Below are 18,187 nucleotides of genomic sequence, written 5' to 3'. Positions count from 1 at the left end.
TCCCAAGCATGATGTCCCTCTTCTTGGAACATATCCAAAGTATGTCAGATGAAGCTTCAGAATCCTTGCCTCCAAAGAGCAGCCTGGTTTCACTGTCTCCAGGATGAACTTGTTTGTTCTCCTAGCAGTCCATGGTATATTCAGCACTCTTCTCCAGCACCATATCTCCTTCTATCACCAATTCTCCTTCTATCATTCCTAGTCATTGTCCAGCTCTCTGATGCATAGCAAGCAATTGCAAAGACTATGGCCTGGATCAGGCGCACCTCACTCTCCAGACTGATGTAGTTGCTCTTCTGTACTCTGGAGAGGTCCCTGGCAGCAGACTTTCCCAATGCAATTTGTCTTTTTATTTCCTGGCTACTGATATCAAGTGTGTTGATTGTGGAACCAAGCAAACTGAAGCTGTTAACAATCTCAGTCTCTTCATAGTCTATCATGATGCTGTCACTTGGCCCAGTGGAGAGAATTTTTGTTTTCTTGATTTAATTTAATGCTACAGTCCTTGAGCTTCTGCAGCAAGTACTTCAGGTTCTCTTCTGTTTCAGCGAGCAGGGTTGTGTCATCTTTGACATGTACCCTTAAACACACACACACACACACACACACACACATCTATTAGCCTGTTGATTGTCTTTTCACTAAACTGTTACCTCACCTAGATATGCCCAAAATATTAAAGATGGAGCTTCACCATCTTTACCTCCAAAGAACACTCTGGCTGTACTTTTTCCAAGAAATATCTGTTCTTTTGGCAGTCCATGGGACACTCAGTACTCTTCTCCAGCACCACAATGCAAAGGCATCAATTCTTCTTCCGCCATCTTTATTCATTATCCACCTCTCTGGTGTATAGCACATCATTGAGAAGACTCTGGACTGTGTCAGGCAAACCTTAGTCATCGATCTGACATCATTGCTCTTCATCATTTTGGAGTGGCCCCTGACAGCACACTTGCCCAATGCAGTACATCTCTTGATTTCCTGGCTGCTGGTGTTGACTATTGATCCACTCATTGACATCTTCAATTCTTTCTCCAACTATTGCACAGTTGACTGTTGGTTCTGTGGTGAGGACTTTTGTTTTCTTGAGGTTGAGATGTAATCCGTGCCAAAGGCTGCACTCTTTGATCTTCTGCAATAAGTGTTTCATATCCTCCTCATTCTCATCAAGCAAAGTTGTGTCATCTGCATAAAGCAGGATGTTGATGAGTCTTCCCTCAACTCTGATGTCACATTCTTCTTCTCAGACTACTAGAAAACGCTACAGGGTAGGTCTCCTCTGTCCTATGTGGTTGCTGTGAATGGGAATTTCTCAGGGGTCCACATTAATAGCAACAATATCCCTTTTGCAAGTTTCCTGTGAACAATAAGCATACTTTTAAAAATAGTCTTTTGTAGGACTGGGGTTCACAAGTGAGTAAGCAAAAATTTTAGAGAGAAAAACACTTGTCATCATGTGATAGCAGACTACAAATCCTTCGTAGAGAAAGGATTCTGAAGCAGATTAACGAGGAAGGAAAAAACCACCAAACTCAATGGAAAGTGTTGTGTACTTCTTTCTGGGTCACGTTAGCATGTGATGGATAAATACACGGAAGAATGTGTTCTTGAGGGATTTTCCTGCTGGTCAGGAGACAAAACTGGAAGGTTGCTTTCCAGTATTAAGGGTCTGAAATCCAGTGGGTCAATGTCTCATTGTTCAGTCGGATACGGAGCAATCTGTGCAGGACGGACACATCGCTATTTGGATAGCTACACGATCGTTCAGAAGCTTTTGTGAGTTTTGTTCTGTTTCTCTAATGAGTTAGGCAAGATGGTCACTATAACCATAAAATGTCCTTTTCACAAGTAATTATAATATTTTCTTGGACATAAGGCATAGTTCATTGCAGTGATGTAACACATGGGGCCATCAAGAGTCAGATTTGATGGCATGTCACGGCAATACGATAGTGAACAAGCACATCCCAATAAAAATGAAAATGGTTTTCTAATTTCTGACGGGGAAAACTATCAAACGCATTCCCGTTAACTCAATTCCATCCAACTCATGATAGTCTTATAGAACGTCCCCATCACATGTCTAAGGCATAATCTTTATGAAGAGTGCTCTGATGACCTAGTGGGTAGAGAGTTGCACTGTCAGCTCCCAAATAGGCAGTTCAACTCCACCAGCAGCTCTTTGGGAGAAAGATTTACAATCTCTTCCTCTGCAACTTCTAGTCTTTGATAACCTGCTCGAGGGTCACCTTTGAGTTGATTCCAACTTGATAGCAAAAAGACAGAGAGATTATTACCCAAAAGGAATTCTACTATCATAGTGCATAACATATCTGATGGCTAACTTAAAGGTTAGCAGTTTGAATCCATCAAGTGATTCCAGGGGGAAGGATGATTAATGGCCTTTTGTAAATATTTACTGTCTCAGAAACGTGATGGAGGGTTGCTGTGAGTCACACTTGACTCACAGCGGTGGGTCTTACTCAGAAATTTCTGCTTGTCCTTATCCCGGGGAGCTGAGTGGCAACAGTGGGCGAGCACAAGGATCCTATGTCTGTCCTTCTGGAGGAAGACCTCGGGCAGGTGCAGTGCATTGGTACACCTGGTGCCCCTTCTCCTGCTTTTGTCCAGGTCTCATGAGAGGCAATCTTGCAAGAAGGAGGTACCAGTAGATCACATCAGCCCTGAGAGAGAGAAACCGACCAGCAGTAGGGGGAAGAGCATGACAACTGTCTCAAAGGCACAGAATTTCTCTTCTTCATGTTCACATTTCATGTTTCCAGAAGTCAGAAGCAGTGCCTGGCAGTCAGAAATGGCCAGTACATCTTGGCTGTGCTGGCCTTTGACTTCTTTACTCCTGCCCTTCTCAACTTCAGCCTTGGATATTCTGTGGCACCCCTAGGAGTTTATTATGTTCTTATGAATCTGCCATAAAACACTTGACCTATAACGCCTGCCACATAATGTGTTTTAGTTTCGTGAAATCTTCAAAGTTTACATGTCTTAACTACAAAGAAATATTTCAGGAGGGACACAATTTGAGGTGAAAATGAGATAAGAAGTAAATTTTGAAACCACAAGCAGTACTCAATTTAAGATATAGTTGACTTACAACAACCTACATTTAACTTTTTTATTCTTACATCTTATCAGTAATAATATATACCATATTGGTATTCATTCCACTAAGATTAATAGCAGACATGCAAGCAAGATTCTGCTGAAGGTTTTCCAAAAATGACCAGAACAGCACATCAACAGAGAACTGCCAGAAGTGCAGGCTGGGTATGGAAGAGGACATGGTACAAGGGATAACTAATGCTAGATGGATCGTGGCTGAAATCAGGGAATACCAGAGGAATGTCTATCTGTGTTTCATTTACTATGTGAAGACGTTTGACTGTGTGACCACAACAAACTGTGGTTAACTCTGAGAAGAGTGGGAATCTCAGAACACTTGATCATGCTTATGCAAAACCTATACTTGGACCAGGAGGCAGTGGTCAGAATAGAGCAAGGAGACACTACATGGTTCAAAATCAAGAAGGGTGTTTGCAAGGAATGTATCCTATCTCCAGACCTTTTCAATCTATATGCAGAACAGATTATAAGGGAGGCTGGACTCTATGAGGAGAAATGTGGCATCAGGATTGCAGGAAGATTTGTCAACAATCTGTGTTATGCTGATAACACAACCCTGCTTGCTAAAACTGAGGAGGACCTGAAGCACTTGCTGCAGAAGGTCAAGGACTACAGCCTTCAAGATGAATTGAAGCTTGACATCAAGAAAACAAAGATTCTCACCACTGAGCCAATTGGCAGCATCATTATGGATGGTGAAGAGATTGAGATTGTAAATAGTTTTAGTTTGCTTGGTCCACAATCAACACTCTTGGCACCAGCTGCCAGAAAATTAAAAGATGTATTGCGTTGGGAAAATCTGCTGTCAGAGACCTCTCTAGAGTACTAAAGAGCAATGATGTCAGTCTGGAGACTAAGGTGTGCCTGATACAGGCCATGGTCTTTGAATTTACTTGCTTTGCATCAGGGAGCTGGACAATGACTAGGAATGATAGAAGGAGAATTGATGCCTTTAATCTTTGGTGTTGGAGAAGAGTATTGAAGTATACCATGGACTGTGAAGAGAACAAACAAATTTGTCCTGGAGAGGGTTAAAGAAGGCTGCTCCTTGGAGGCAAGGATTCTGAGGCTCTGTCTAACATACTTTGGACATGTTGTAAGGAGGGACAGGTCCTTGGAGGGGGACATCATGTTTGGGAGGGTAGAGGGACGGTGCAGGAAGGGAAGGCCCTCTATGAGATGGACTGATTCAGTGACTGGGGTACTCGGGATGAAAGTGTCAGAGACAGTGCGATTGGCACAGGACAGAGCAGGGTTTAGGGCTGTTGTACATAGGGTTGCTATGAGTCGCAAGTGACTTGATGGCATATAACATCAACAATCATTCTCAGATGTAATATTTCCAACCTCAAAAGGTATCTAACAAGAGGATTTATAAGGATAATGAAGGGGAGCTCTGGTGGCCTAGTGGTAAGGAGCTGCAACTACAATCCCAGAGGTGCACAGTTCAAATCCACTAGATGCTCTGCTGGGAAAGGAGGGACAATCTCCTCCTGTATCAGTCAGATCTGATTTGATGGTACACTCACACAAAAATAATAAAATAAAATATAAAAAAGGATAATTATAGCAGAAGACAATACTTAAAATGAGAATTAGATATTGGCTTACATCAGAACCAATTTACTGTGAAGCTTCAAGAATGGAAGTCCACAAGTTGGGGTCTATTTATGGATATATTAAGTAGCTGTCTTTTTTTTTTACCATGACCCAAACCATTTGTATTTAGAAATAAAAAACAAGAATGTGAAAGAAAATCCTAAATGATAAGTGAAAAGAAAGTAAGATAAACATCTCCTCACCAAGACTTGAAATGAGTGTCAGGATTCAAGGGTATAGACCCTGACAGCTTAAAAAAAGATGTTGCACATAAATTTTTAAAAATGCACTTTTGTTTTAGTACCAGAAAACTCCTACTGATTTGCAAGTAGGAACATAGCCACGTCACTGAGAATCAGAATTTGTTGAATCAGCATCTGCAGGAACCAAAGAGTTTCTGCAGAAGAATCAGAAGAAATCAATGGAGGCTGTAAAAATGCCTCAACGCCATGCAGAGACCTCTTACTGTGACTTTCTGTCCAGTTTGCAGACCTGTAACGCCTCCTCCTGGCTGAGAGCCCTTTCAATCTACAGAATTTGCAAGTTATTTTTTTGTGATGTTTTGATTTGGTTTTTATCCACAATAAGAAACAGTGATGTTGAACAGTTATCCTGTTCCTGCCTCACATTTGTAGGCTGTATGTGTTGGGTGCATGGGTACTTTAATTTGTCTTTTTAGTTCATAGCCCCTCAAGGAAAGTCACCGCAAAAGGACAAATATTGCATGGTGCCACTGTTGTAAAATGGGACTGATATCAGGGTTGGGGTAAGACTGAGAAAAACTGGATAAATTGTGTATACTGCACTGAAACAGATGAGGGAGAGAATGATTTAAAAGTGATGTATGATAGGGTACTATGTTTATCACAAGAGTCCACAATTAAGGTTGCATCGTGGAGTGTACTTGGGGCAGTGGGAGGGGTGCGGGGGGGTTGTATCCCAGGGAGGGAGTGTTTCTTTTACTTTTGAAAGAGAGCGAACTAGGGAGGAGGGTTAGAGAAAATAGTGCAACAATGAATGAATGAAAACCCCAAATCTCTGTAAATGTCCATTAAAATTAATAAAATTTAATATATAAAAAAAGAAAGAGAGGAGCAAACTAGGGGTGAGGGAGGGCTGGGCAGGGAGAGAAGTGCAGCAATGAATGAATGGAAATCCAAAATCTCTGTAAACACTCACTAAAATTATTAAAAATATAATAAAGCTTAAGGAAAAAAAAAAGAAAGAAAGAAAGTCACCTGTGGCTTTATTGGAGATTCCAAAATCCTGGACTCCAGCCCAAGTAAGAAGAGTATTTTTCATGTAGAGAGAAATTTTGTGTGTAGGAGTCTACATACCTGTAGCGAGAGGATTGATTACAGTACATTGCAAAAATGACTATAGTTCTTTCTTCCTTCTATTTAGACTTCCAGGCAGTGTGGCTTTGTTGTTGTTGTTGTTAGGTGCTGCCCAGTTGAGTGTGACTCATGGTGACTCTATGAACAACAGATCTGAAATCTGTTCTATCCCGTGCCATCTTCACACTTTCTGACATTAGAAACCATTGCTGCAGTTATGATATCAATCATCTGGTAAAGGGTCTTCCTCTCCTTCATCGACCCTCCACCCTTCCAAGCACCATGTCCCTCTCCAAGGAACAGCCTCTCCTAGCAACATGTCCAAAGTATGTGAGGCAAAAGAGCATTCCAGCTGCACCCTCTCTGAGATATATTTGTTTGTTCTCTTGGCCTTCCACAGGATGTTTGGTGCTCTTCTCCAACACCACAGCTCAAAGGTTTCAATTCTTTCTCTGTCATCCTTATTCATTGTCCAGCTCTCAGATGCATAGCAAGTGATCGGAAAGAGTACGGCCTGAATTAGATGCACCTTGTATCAGACAGATATCTAATATGAAGGGTGGAGTCTACGTCCTCACCCACATCACCCAGCCTGGCCTTTTGACTGACACTGATGCAAAGAAGGCAGGAAAGGTGATGTCATGTCTGTTTCTGAGCCTGGTCCTCAGGAGGTCTTGTGATGTGTTTCTCTTTTTCTTGGGGTCCTGTCCCTGTTATGTGAATTGAACTACACAGAGACAAGATAAACCTTCCGGATGAGACCAGCTTGAGCTAGCCCTGCCCAGCTAACATAGAGCTGTCCAGAGTCATACAGCGTGAGCCCAACAAAGACTACAAACGTACTTAGCTAAACCCAGTTCACACTAGCAGACTTCAAATTCATGAAGAAAAAAAAATTACAGTGATTTCTGATGCAACAGGAGGTACATTTACCTGGGTGACTCAAACAGCTTGCTCTTGGCTACTGACCCCAAAGCTGGGGATTGGAAACCGCCCAGAAACACCATGAGAGAAATGCTTGCAAGCCATAAAGGTGGCAGCCAAGACAGGCCGTGGGGCAGGTTCCTCCTGTAGTGTGCGGGCTGCCGCCGGCTGGAATGTCCTCAGTGGAGACACGCGCATCTTTTATCTTTGTTACACATCACAGAAGCTTTGCTCTCAGGCAAGCTCACTGTTAGCAGCTCCAGGCTTTATTCTATCCTGTCAAATCCAGTTTTACAAATAGCCTCTACTTCTTGATCATTCAGTGAAAAAAATCACTGAACTGAATTTTGGGTGACCTAACTCAACTAATCCTTCAAGCCGTCATGGTGGACAGGGGGTTGGATGTTCTAATGTTTCCAGCTGAGATCTTCCTACAACCTTGCAAATATGAAGTGGACTGTGAAAAAGGTTGGTTTCCAAAAGACAAAACAGAATAGATGCAGAGAGCAAAAGATGGAATTTCTAGGGAGGGCCAATAGTTCATGCTTTGGGCTGTTAACACAAAACTTGGAGATTGGGGTCCACTCAGAGGTACCTCAGAAGAAAGATCTGGTGGTCTCCTTCCAAAAACTGATTTGTACACTAATGTTCATAGCGGCATTATTCACCATCACAGGAACAGGGAAACAGCTCAGATGGCCAACCATAGATGAGAAGCTGTGATACACGGACACAATGGAGTACTACGCAACACGAACGAGCAACAGTTTTGAAAAATACTATGTAACTTGGGAGAGGCTGGAGAGCATTATGCTGAGTGAATGAACACATTCTTATAAGGACAAATACTGCGTAAGTCCATTATTCTGAAAATAGAAGGATAACTAGTAAAACACGTACAGGAACTCAAGGGGGGAAGGGAGGAGGATAGGTAACAATGAAACCACAGAGCTGCATAGTTTTGTGGGTAGAGGGGGATGGGAAACAAATGGGAATGATCTGGGCAAAACGACAGGGTAACGATGGGCAAGGTCCAACGGTGATAGATTTTATAAAACATAATGCATGACAATGATTGTCTGAAATACAAGGCGAATGAAGAATAGTGTGAAACCCAATGCACATGAATGTTGTAAGCAAACCAATTAAAGAAATAATATAAAATAAAATGTATATGAATGATTGTATGAAACACAATGTAAATGAAAGATTGTATAATATACAATATATATGGATTTTTTAAAAAGTCTTCACACATAAACAGGGCGAGCCCGTATCTCAGAATTTCTGTTTCACAATGCCGTTCTATTTCAAGTGTTTTCTTAATAAATATTTTGAGTTTAAAAAAAAAAAGAAAAGAAACAAATCCATCGTTGCAAACCAGATGGAGTGTAGTCCCATTCTATACCACAAATCAGACTTGACTTGCTGGAACCTGGTCGGCTGGTTGCTTGACATCACATGCCTGCATATCCTTCCTTGCCTCTCACGTGAGAATTCAGCTGCTGTTTTCAGCTGGCTGCTAATTCAGAGCTTTGTTGATCCTACTACCCTCCTCCACACCCCAGCAAACTATTCATTAATTATTCTATGGGAGGCCCCCAAACCCAAGAAATCACTAAGGGGGGGGGAACAAACCTATTTCTAATAAATTTGGTGTTTTGGATGTTTCAGAGTTTATATTTCTGGATAATGTCATTTCCAACGAATTTTTTTCTTGCACACCACAGCTTCTTCCGCCTGAAGAGGATGAAAGAGAGGTGAAGGAGGATGTGTTGGCCAATTTTATGCCTTGATATTTTATGATACGATATATAGATACCAGCGAGCATGCCTATTTTTATAGAGAGCTAAAGGGCATTAAGCAAAAGAAGAAAGGGACCTGGCTAACTGCTTGAGCAAGAAATAGAGAAAGAATTGAGACAGGTAATGGACAGCAGAATATGATGTCCTTTAATCTTTCTTAATAAGCTCTGTCTTCTGCCTTTTGATTTTCACTGGCTGCCTGGCTGGCTTCTGGGTTCACTTGACTTGAATTCACCTTTCCTCATAAATAATGACGAGTAAGAGGTGAACCTTGTGCATGAGAGAAGAATCGGGGAGGAAGAATTGTCAGAGCTGGTGAATAATGATGTAGCAGATGAGGACTGGGAGGGTTGGTTCCGTTAAAAAACTTTGTGGCTGGCACGTCACCAAGTCATTCCAGTAAGTAATCTCTCAGGATTTAGAAGTGAATTATGATACACAGAGAGGATGGAATAATCTGTAACTGTGCCTCAGGAAGATTAATTGACATGAGAAAGTGCTCATAATATTTCACTTGTTGTTATTGTTATGTGCTGTCACGTCACTCGTGACTCATAGCGACCCTGTGTATGATCGCCCTGAAAGCTGCTCTATCCTGTGCCAACTTTACCGCCTCTAGCACAACTACCCTCATCACTCCAGTCACTGAATCAATCCATCTCATTGGTGGTCTTCCTCTCTTTCTCTGTCCCTCCACACTTCCAGGCATGACGTTCCTCTCCAAGGACTGACTTCTCCTTGCAACATGCCCTAAGTATGTCAGATGAAGCCTCAGGCTCCTTGCCTCCAAGAAACAGCCTGGTCTCACCCTCTCTAGGACAAACCTGTTTGTTCTCTTGGCAGTCCAAGGTATATTCAATACTCTTCTCCAGCACCACAGCTCAAAGGCATCAATTTTCTATCATTCCTAGTCATTGTCCAGCTCTCTAAGACTTCACAAGCAATTTCAAAGACTATGGCCTAGGTCAGGTGCACCTTAGTCTCCAGACTGGCCTTGTTGCTCTTCAGTACCCTGGAGAGGTCCCTGAGAGCTGACTTTCCCCAATACAATTAGTCTCTTTGATTTCCTAGCTGCTGGTACCAAGAGTGTTGATTGTGGAGCCAAGCAAACTAAAGCTGTTAACAATCTCAATCTCTTCATCATCCATAATGATGCTGCCAACTGCCCCAGTGGTGAGAATCTTTGTTTTCTTGATGTTGAACTTCAATCCATATTGAAGGCTACAGTCCTACAGCAAGCGCTTCAGGTCCTCCTCAGTTTTAGCAAGCAGGGTTGTGTCATCTGCATAACACAGATTGTTGACAAATCTTCCTCCAATCCTGATACCACATTTCTTCTCATAGAGCCTAGCCTCCCTTATAATCTGTTCTGCATATAGATTGAAAGGTATGGAGACAGGATACATTCCTTGCATACACCCTTCTTGATTTTGAACCATGTAGTGTCTCCTTGCTCTGTTCTGACGACTGCCTCCTGGTCCAAGTATAGGTTTTGCATAAGCACAATCAAATGTTCTGGGATTCCCATTCTTCTCAGATTCAGCCACAGTTTGTTGTGATCCACACAGTCAAATGCCTTTGCATAGTCAATGAAACACAGATAGACATTCCTCTGGTATTCCGTGCTTTCAGCCAGGATCCATCTAACATTAGCTAAAATATCCCTAGTACCACGACCCCTTCTAAACCCAGCCTGCACTTCTGACAGTTCTCTGTTGATGTGCTGTTCCAATGATTTTTGGATAACCTTCAGCAGAATTCTTGCTTGCATGTGATATCAATGATATTGTTCAATAATTTCCACACTTTGTTGGGTCGCCTTTCTTTGGAATGGGAACAAATACAGATCTCTTCCAGTCAGTTGATTAGGAGATTGTCCTCCAGATTTCTTGGCACAACTTAGCACATCCAGAATAGTGTCTGTTTGTTGAAACATGTCAATCAGTATGCCATCAACTCCTGGAGTCTTGTTTTTTGCCAATTCTTTCAGAGCAGCTTGAATTTCCTCCTTCATCACCACAGGCTCTTGCTAACACGTTGTTTTATTAAATTCTTCTGTGTCAGCCAATTCCTTCTGGTATAGTGACTCCGTATACTCCTTCGATCTTCTTTTAATGCTTCTTGGATCATTTAACACTCTGCCCAAAGCATCCTTGAGTATTGCCACTCTATGTGTATATATATCACAAAATATTACCCATAGTTTCACTAACTGTGTAATTAAAAGCATATCACCTAAATGCATGTTCTCCCTAATGCTTCTTCATGTTTTGTATGTTTCCAGTCACTTGCTGATTTGTATCGTGACAATATCATAGATACTAGAGCAAACCACCCACTAATGACTCTACATGCATGATCCAAAATGCAAACAATCACAAGGGGAAATAATACATACTTAGAATAAATTTGTTAGTTTGGATAATCAGTATTTAAATTTATGGATAACTTATTTTCCACTCTATTTTATCTTTGATGCACACCACAATTCCTTCCTCTTGATTATTAATGTTAGAATGTGTTACTTTTGTGATGATTAAAAACACAAAACAAACAAAAAAAAAAACACAAAACAAAATATATCCAGTAACTGATTTCCTACTAGAAAAAAAAATGAATTCCTAACTGATCAACTGTCAAAAGAATGAACAGGCACGTCTTGGAAAAGGTGCAAGTGGAGTTCTCCTTGGAGGCAAGGATGGTAAAGCCTCCTGTCTCACACTTTGGACATGTTGCTAGGAGAGACTGTTCCTTGGAACGGGATATTATGCTTGGGAGGGCGGAGGGTCAGCAAAAGAGAGGAAGAGCCTCACTGAGATGGATTGCTGTGATGATTAGAGCAATGGCACTGAGTGTGTCAGAGATAGTGGAGACGGTACAGGACAGGGCAGGTTCAGATCTGCTGTTTGTAGCGTTGCTGTGAGTCATCCTTGACTCTAGTGCACCTCACAACAGTGACAACAACAGCTCCCGAGATGTGTCCTTGTGTGAATTTTGCAGACTGAAGAGGCCCTTCATCAGAGTGGTGTTGTATCTAAGTTAAATAGACAACTGCTGACCTACAAGGGAGCTCTGGTGGCCTCGTCGGACAGACCTGTGCTGCCATTCCCCAGGAAACAAAGGGAAGGTGGAAGAAGGGAGAGCCCGCCACCATCACTGCATTATGACGTCTTTTTTTTTTTATAAGAGATGGATCACTCAGGAGACCGAGCTGATCTCCCAAGACATGTGTGCCCATAAATATTGGTTGTGTTCTTGGAGCGTATGCAATCACCATCAGCAAGAAGGAAAAAAAATATATTGGTTGTGTTCTACAAGAGACTTTCATTTGTGACTCACTGGACCAGAGAAGTGAGAAAGGGCCTGGTGCAGGACTTCTCAGAGCCTTCATTACATCTGCTCTTGGACAGTGTTGTCTCTATGAAGTAGATAGACCGTGCACCACTTTGAAACTGTGCACCCCCAAGAAAACCTTTCTTTTTCCCCCCATGGAGTGAGTACCTCCTAATATCTCCCCAGATTAGTGTTCTGGGAAACAAAGTTTGGAAAACTTTAGTTCTAAGTAATGACATTCTCCACTTTGCTTCCATTTACTCCTTATTGTTGTTGATTGCCTTCGAGTCGAGCATGACTCATAGTGACCCTATGAACAAAAGACCTGAAGTCTTTCTATGACTGTGGTCGATTTACCCCTTAGTCAATAGTGATTTGTTGTTGTTGTGTACCCTTGAATCGGATCTGACTGGCACAGGAACAGGTGGAGATTGCCCCTCCTTCTCCAGCAGAGCATCTGGTGCATTTAAACCATGTGCCTTTGGGATTTCAGTGCAGCTTCTTGCCACTAGGCCACCAGAGCTCTCAACAGTGATATTTTTTTAATCTTAATCCTGTCTCAGGGGTATTGGAGAGGATTTGAATTCATGAGTGGATGTGCTTATTGGATGAAGCTTCCAGATTGATTCACATTTGGAAGCAGGAGTGGCATCCACTTTAAATCACATGCCTCTGGAAACTCTATGAACATAAAGAAATGGCAACAGTTATAGAGCAGAGTTCAGGTCTTTTGTTCATTGAGCTGCTATGAGTCTTGCTCAACTCAACAGCATTTAACAACAACAATAATCTACTGAGGTCAGCATAATGGAGGCAGCCACGATCCAGTCCTGTAAGAGGAATCTTGGGGGTTCTGGACCAGCAATTATGTGCTAAAAGTTCCCCTGGTTAATCCAAAGCTCTTTCTGTAAACCTTAAACTGAGTATAAATTAAGTAATTCTTCCTTTCATTTGTTGTAGTCAAACACAGACTATTGATTTTCATGGCTTCCTGTGTCATACACACAGTTACCAGATAGGCATATGAAAGAGTTCATCTGAAATGATGGCTATGGCATGGGGGATGAAGCTAAAGTAATTTTTTTTCCATTCAGCAAAGAAATCAGAGGTCTTCACATACCTAAAAAAAAAATCTGAGCTGATATGTCTGTCTTCAAAGATTATGAGCTTTTGTAGAGATGGAAGGTCATAAACAGAAAGACGTTGAAAATTCCTGCCAGGAGGAAACTGTCAGGTAGATACTAGGGGCATCTCTGTGCTTGTTGAGTCATTAAGTGACAACTCTTCAAACATTTGGAAGCAGGAGTAGCATCCACTTCCTAAATAACATACCTCCGGAATCTCTATGAACTTTGATAAATGTTGATAGTTGTAGAGGGGCTTCAAGGCCTTTTGTTCATAGGGTCGCTATGAGTCGTGCTCAACTCGAAGGCAATCAACAACAATATTCAAACATACATTTGTGATGGTGTTGCAAGTTCAACTATGGCTTGTTTGTTACCAGGAAAAAGTCACAGATCAGGACTCCAGAAATCAGTAGTTACCTGTATTCTTCTGTAAAATAATGCCACACGATCAGGCCCTGTCAACATCACTGGGATCTCCCATTGGTTACCCTAGCCAGAGAATGACAAGATCCTAGTATTATTGTTGCTTTGTTTTTCCAAGATAGAATCAACTTTTCAAAAGAAAGCTGCGATGCTTTCTAAAAGCCATTATTTAGTAGGAATGAATAGCAGTATAATAAAATATTAATTGTTATAGAAAATATCTCGGAGAAAAATAGCATGCTTACCAGAAACAATATTTTCTCCCTTCTGCGTTTATATTTAGCCCAGTATTATCTACTTCACCCACACAAAATACATGGAATCACGTGTCTTTATTGTTCTAGTTAATCTTTGTGGAAGAATAGAAAATTTTGAATTTTCTTTTTAAAAGTCTCATCCTCTCTTGAGTTGTCAAAAAGCACGAGGATTTGCTTCTGCTGGAAGAATTCGTCCTGTTTCTTCACACTGCAAGAAGAACGGACTAGAACGGGTGTGCTGCTTCCCTGATGTCTTGCCATCTTGCTGCCTTTTGGGGGAGCTGTTGAAGCCGGGTCCTGCATGGTTTGATTGCAGTGTTTTCTCTGCCACCAGTCCAGGACACAGCGAATGCCCCGGGTTGAAATCCAAGGTAGCAATTCTATGTCTTCATACCCCCAAGTCTATCTCCACACTTTCAGGGGTACCCCGTGCTGCCTATTCCAGTGGCAAACCCTGAAGCCCTAGAGTTCAACCTGCTCTAAACCTCAGCCACCTATTTCTCAAAGTAACTGTGTTAGTGCCTTACTTGCAGCTCATCGCATTGGACCTTTATTGGCGCTACTCTGTCCAATTGTGTATGGAGCTGTGTACAGCACAAACGTTGTGACTGGGAAGACAAGAGGAGGCTTATCAAGTCCATGCCTTGAGTTAAACTCACCACTTTATAATATCCACTTAGAGTGTAAATTAGTACCAATTCACACAGTAGGACTAGCAAAAAAAAAAAAATTTATTAAACCCAAACCATGGCCATTGAATGAATCTGTTCTGACTCAGGATGACCCTCTGTTGAGTTTCCAAATCTGTAAATCTTTGTGGGAGGGGCTGTCTTGCTTTTCTTCCTTGGAGGTCTGGGGGATTTGAACCACTGACCTTACAGGAAGCAGTCCAATACATAATACATGGCACCATTAAGATTCTTAATTTGAAGTCCTCTCACTCATTCACATTTTCAAGGAGCAAGTGTTAGAGTAATCTGTTTTCTCTTCAGGGACTAACTTTCAAGTTAAAGAGTGGAGCAATGTCACTCATGTCACAAATGAACAATTTCATGGGACCTCCTCTTGCTATGTTTACCACCAGTCACAAAAATCAAACACTACAGCATTCATTAAAGATCCTTGTTATTGTTATGTGCCACCGAATGAGAACCATAGTGGACTGTCCAGCGAGTTTTCACAGACAGGAACTTACACAGGAGGAGATTGTCCATCTTTCTCCCATGGAACAACTGGTAGATTTGAACCTTGTACCTTTAGATTGGCAACACAATCCCTTACCACTAAGCCACCAGTGGGATGGGATTCACCCCTCTCCCTTACTACCATACCTTAAAGTTCCATTAAAGTTGCTGCATGTATCAATCATTTAGTTTCTTAAATTGCTAGTAGTATTTATAGACATGGACAGGCCTTATTCAGTTTAAGTGTTCACTAATTGAAAGAAATTTATGTAGTTTCCAAGTTTTTCCCATTACGAATAAAATTGCTACGTAATTCTTATGAACGTTTGTTAATGCATATACGTTTTCTTTATTCAGGATAAAGTTCCAAAGGAAACAATTGCTGGGTTGTATGGAAAAACTCCAATTTTAGCTCTCAAAGAAGCTATCAAACAATTTTTCAGAACAGTCACACCATTTTGCATCCCTCCTGGCAAAGCCTGAGAGAGCCGGTAACCCTGCCTCCTTGCTTATGAAGGAAGTTGTCACTATCCCTTATTTGAGCAGTCTCCTAGATAGGGTTAAACCAGGCTGCTCCTTAGAGGCAAGGATTCTGGTGCTTCGTCTGACATACTTTGGACATGTTGTAAGGAGGGACAAGTCCTTGGAGAGGGACATCATGCTTGGGAGGGTGGAGGGACAGTGCAGGAGGGGAAGACCCTCTAAGAGGTGGATTGATTCAGTGACTGGGGTAATCAGGATGGGTGTGTCAGAGGCAGTGTGATTGGCACAGGATAGAGCAGGGTTTAGGGCTGTTGTACACAGGGTTGCTAAGAGTCACAAGTGACTCGACGGCACATAACAACAACAGTTGGCATATATCTTAATTTGCTGGTGTCAGGTGGATCTTGACTCAAAGTAGACAGTGCCAGAAAGATGTTTAACTATGGCTCATTGACCAAGCAATGCGTTTGACTGTGTACAAGAAGTTATGGGTTAATGTTGAGAAGTATGAGAAATCCAGCACACATAACTGCGTTCATGTGAAACTCATGCATAGACCAAAAGGCAGTTGTTCAAACAGCACAAGGGGATGTGACAGGATTTAAAACCCAAAAAGATGTGTATCAAGGTTGTATCCTTTCACTGCACCTACACAACCTGTGTGTTAAGGAACTAATCTAAGAAACTAGACACCATGAAGAGGACGCACCCTCAGGACTGGAGGAAGATTTCGCAACAGTCTGTGATGTGCTGGCGACACAGTCATGCTGGCTAAACAGAAGAGGACTTGGTGGGGGGAGGAGTTGGCAGGGAGAAAAGTGCAACAATAAATGAATGGAAATCCAAAGTCTCTGTAAACTTTCATTAAAATTAATTAAAAAAAGGGAGGGAAAAGAGGACTTGAAACACTGGTAAAAAGAGAAAACGACAGTCTTCAGTACATTGTATCTCAATATAAAGAAAATATCTTTACAGCTGGACCAATATACAGTATCGTGATGGATGGAGGCAAGACTGAAGTGGTCAAGGATTTCATTTTACTTGGAGTCACAATGTCTAGAGCAGCAGCTCCAGTCGAGGAGTCAAATGACATATGTGGCATTGGACACTATGCTGTCAAGGATCCTGTTTACATATCAAAAGCCAAAGATGCAATTTTGAGTGTTAAGGCACCGTTGACGCCTGCAACTCTATTTTCAAGAACCTCATGTGCACATGAAAGCTGGACAATGAAGAAGATCCAAGATCCAAGAAGATTCAAGAAGAATTGATGCCTTTAAATGGTGGCATTGACAAAGAATATTCAATACAGCATACAATGAACTTCTAGAAGAGCAAGCAAATTTCTCTTGGAAGAAATACAGCCAGAATGTTTCTTAGAAGAAAGGATAATGAAACTCTGCTTTGGACACATGTTACTGGAAGGGACTCACCTTTGGAGAAGGGTTATCATGCTTGGGAAGGCAGAGGATCAGCCAAAACCAAGAAAGATTCTTAGTGAGACAGATTGATGCCGTCCCTGCAACAAGGGTTCAAGCAACTCAACCAATGTGAGGACAGAGCAGGACAGGCAACGCCTTATCCTCTTGTACAGAAGGTCATTATCAGTTGGAATCCACTTAGGGTATCTGACAACAATAGGCATGCAGTGGTATTTCATGATGCCTTGAGTTTGCTGATGGCTTAAGATGTGGAATATATTACCATGTGCTTATTTGTCAGCATTCACTCACCAGAGGCTAGAAAAGGCATGGGAAGCTCTTGGCCATCTTCCCGGTTTCCCTGAAGTCTCAGCCATGAAGGTCGAGCTGTGCAGTTTCAGCGGGTACAAGATCTACCCCAGGAACGGGAGGTGCTACACCAGGACTGACGCCAGTTTCTTAATGCAAAATGCAAGTCATATTTCCTTTCCAAAAGGAATCCACGGCAGATGAATCGGACTGTCCTCTACAGAAGGAAGCACAAAAAGGACCAAAAGAACCCACTGTGCAGTCACACTCCAAAGGGCCATTACTGATCTTGCTGATATAATGGCCAAGAGGAATCAAAAGCCAGAAGTTAGAAAGGCTCAACGAGAACAGGCTATCAGAGCTGCCAAGGAAGCAAAAAAGGCTAAATAAGCACCTAAAAAGACTGCAGTGGCTGCTACTAAGGCTCCCATGAAAGCAGCGTCTAAACAAAAAATTGTGAAAAGCCTGTGAAAGTTTCTGCTCCCTGAGTTGGTGGAAAATGCTAAGTGGGCACAAGGAACTTAAATGTTCAATTATAACTCTAAAAAAAAGGCATGGGAAGAGAGTGTTCCACAGAACTGGGGGAGGATCCAAACCACTGGCCTTTGGGTTGGCAGCACAACTCCTTACCTACTAGGCCACCAGAGCACCTAGACAACTAAGATATATAGATCTTTTGTGCAAAGCATGTTCAGTTACATTATATGAGTTAATAACTTTCCCATTAGGTAGTGGAGAGGATTAAATATTATGCCACATTTTATAATTAGGGATTAAGAACAGAGAAAGTTAAGCAACTCAGGTCACACAGTCAGGAACTAATGAGCTAAAACTGGCACC

The 18,187-nt window shown here is 41.9% G+C and overlaps 1 pseudogene; it reads left to right on the top strand.

Annotated features, from left to right (window-relative positions):
• Nucleotides 1-17,413: 17,413 nt before the first annotated feature.
• Nucleotides 17,414-17,853, top strand: LOC102857560 (annotated as a pseudogene).
• The last annotated feature ends 334 nt before the right edge of the window (nt 17,854-18,187 follow it).

Source organism: Elephantulus edwardii, unplaced genomic scaffold (genome assembly GCF_000299155.1).
Source record: "Elephantulus edwardii isolate Elephantulus edwardi_28Jun2011 unplaced genomic scaffold, EleEdw1.0 scaffold00121, whole genome shotgun sequence".
Lineage (NCBI taxonomy): Eukaryota > Metazoa > Chordata > Mammalia > Macroscelidea > Macroscelididae > Elephantulus > Elephantulus edwardii.
Note: the sequence above shows the minus strand (reverse complement) of the source record. Positions and strands in the feature narration are given on the sequence as shown.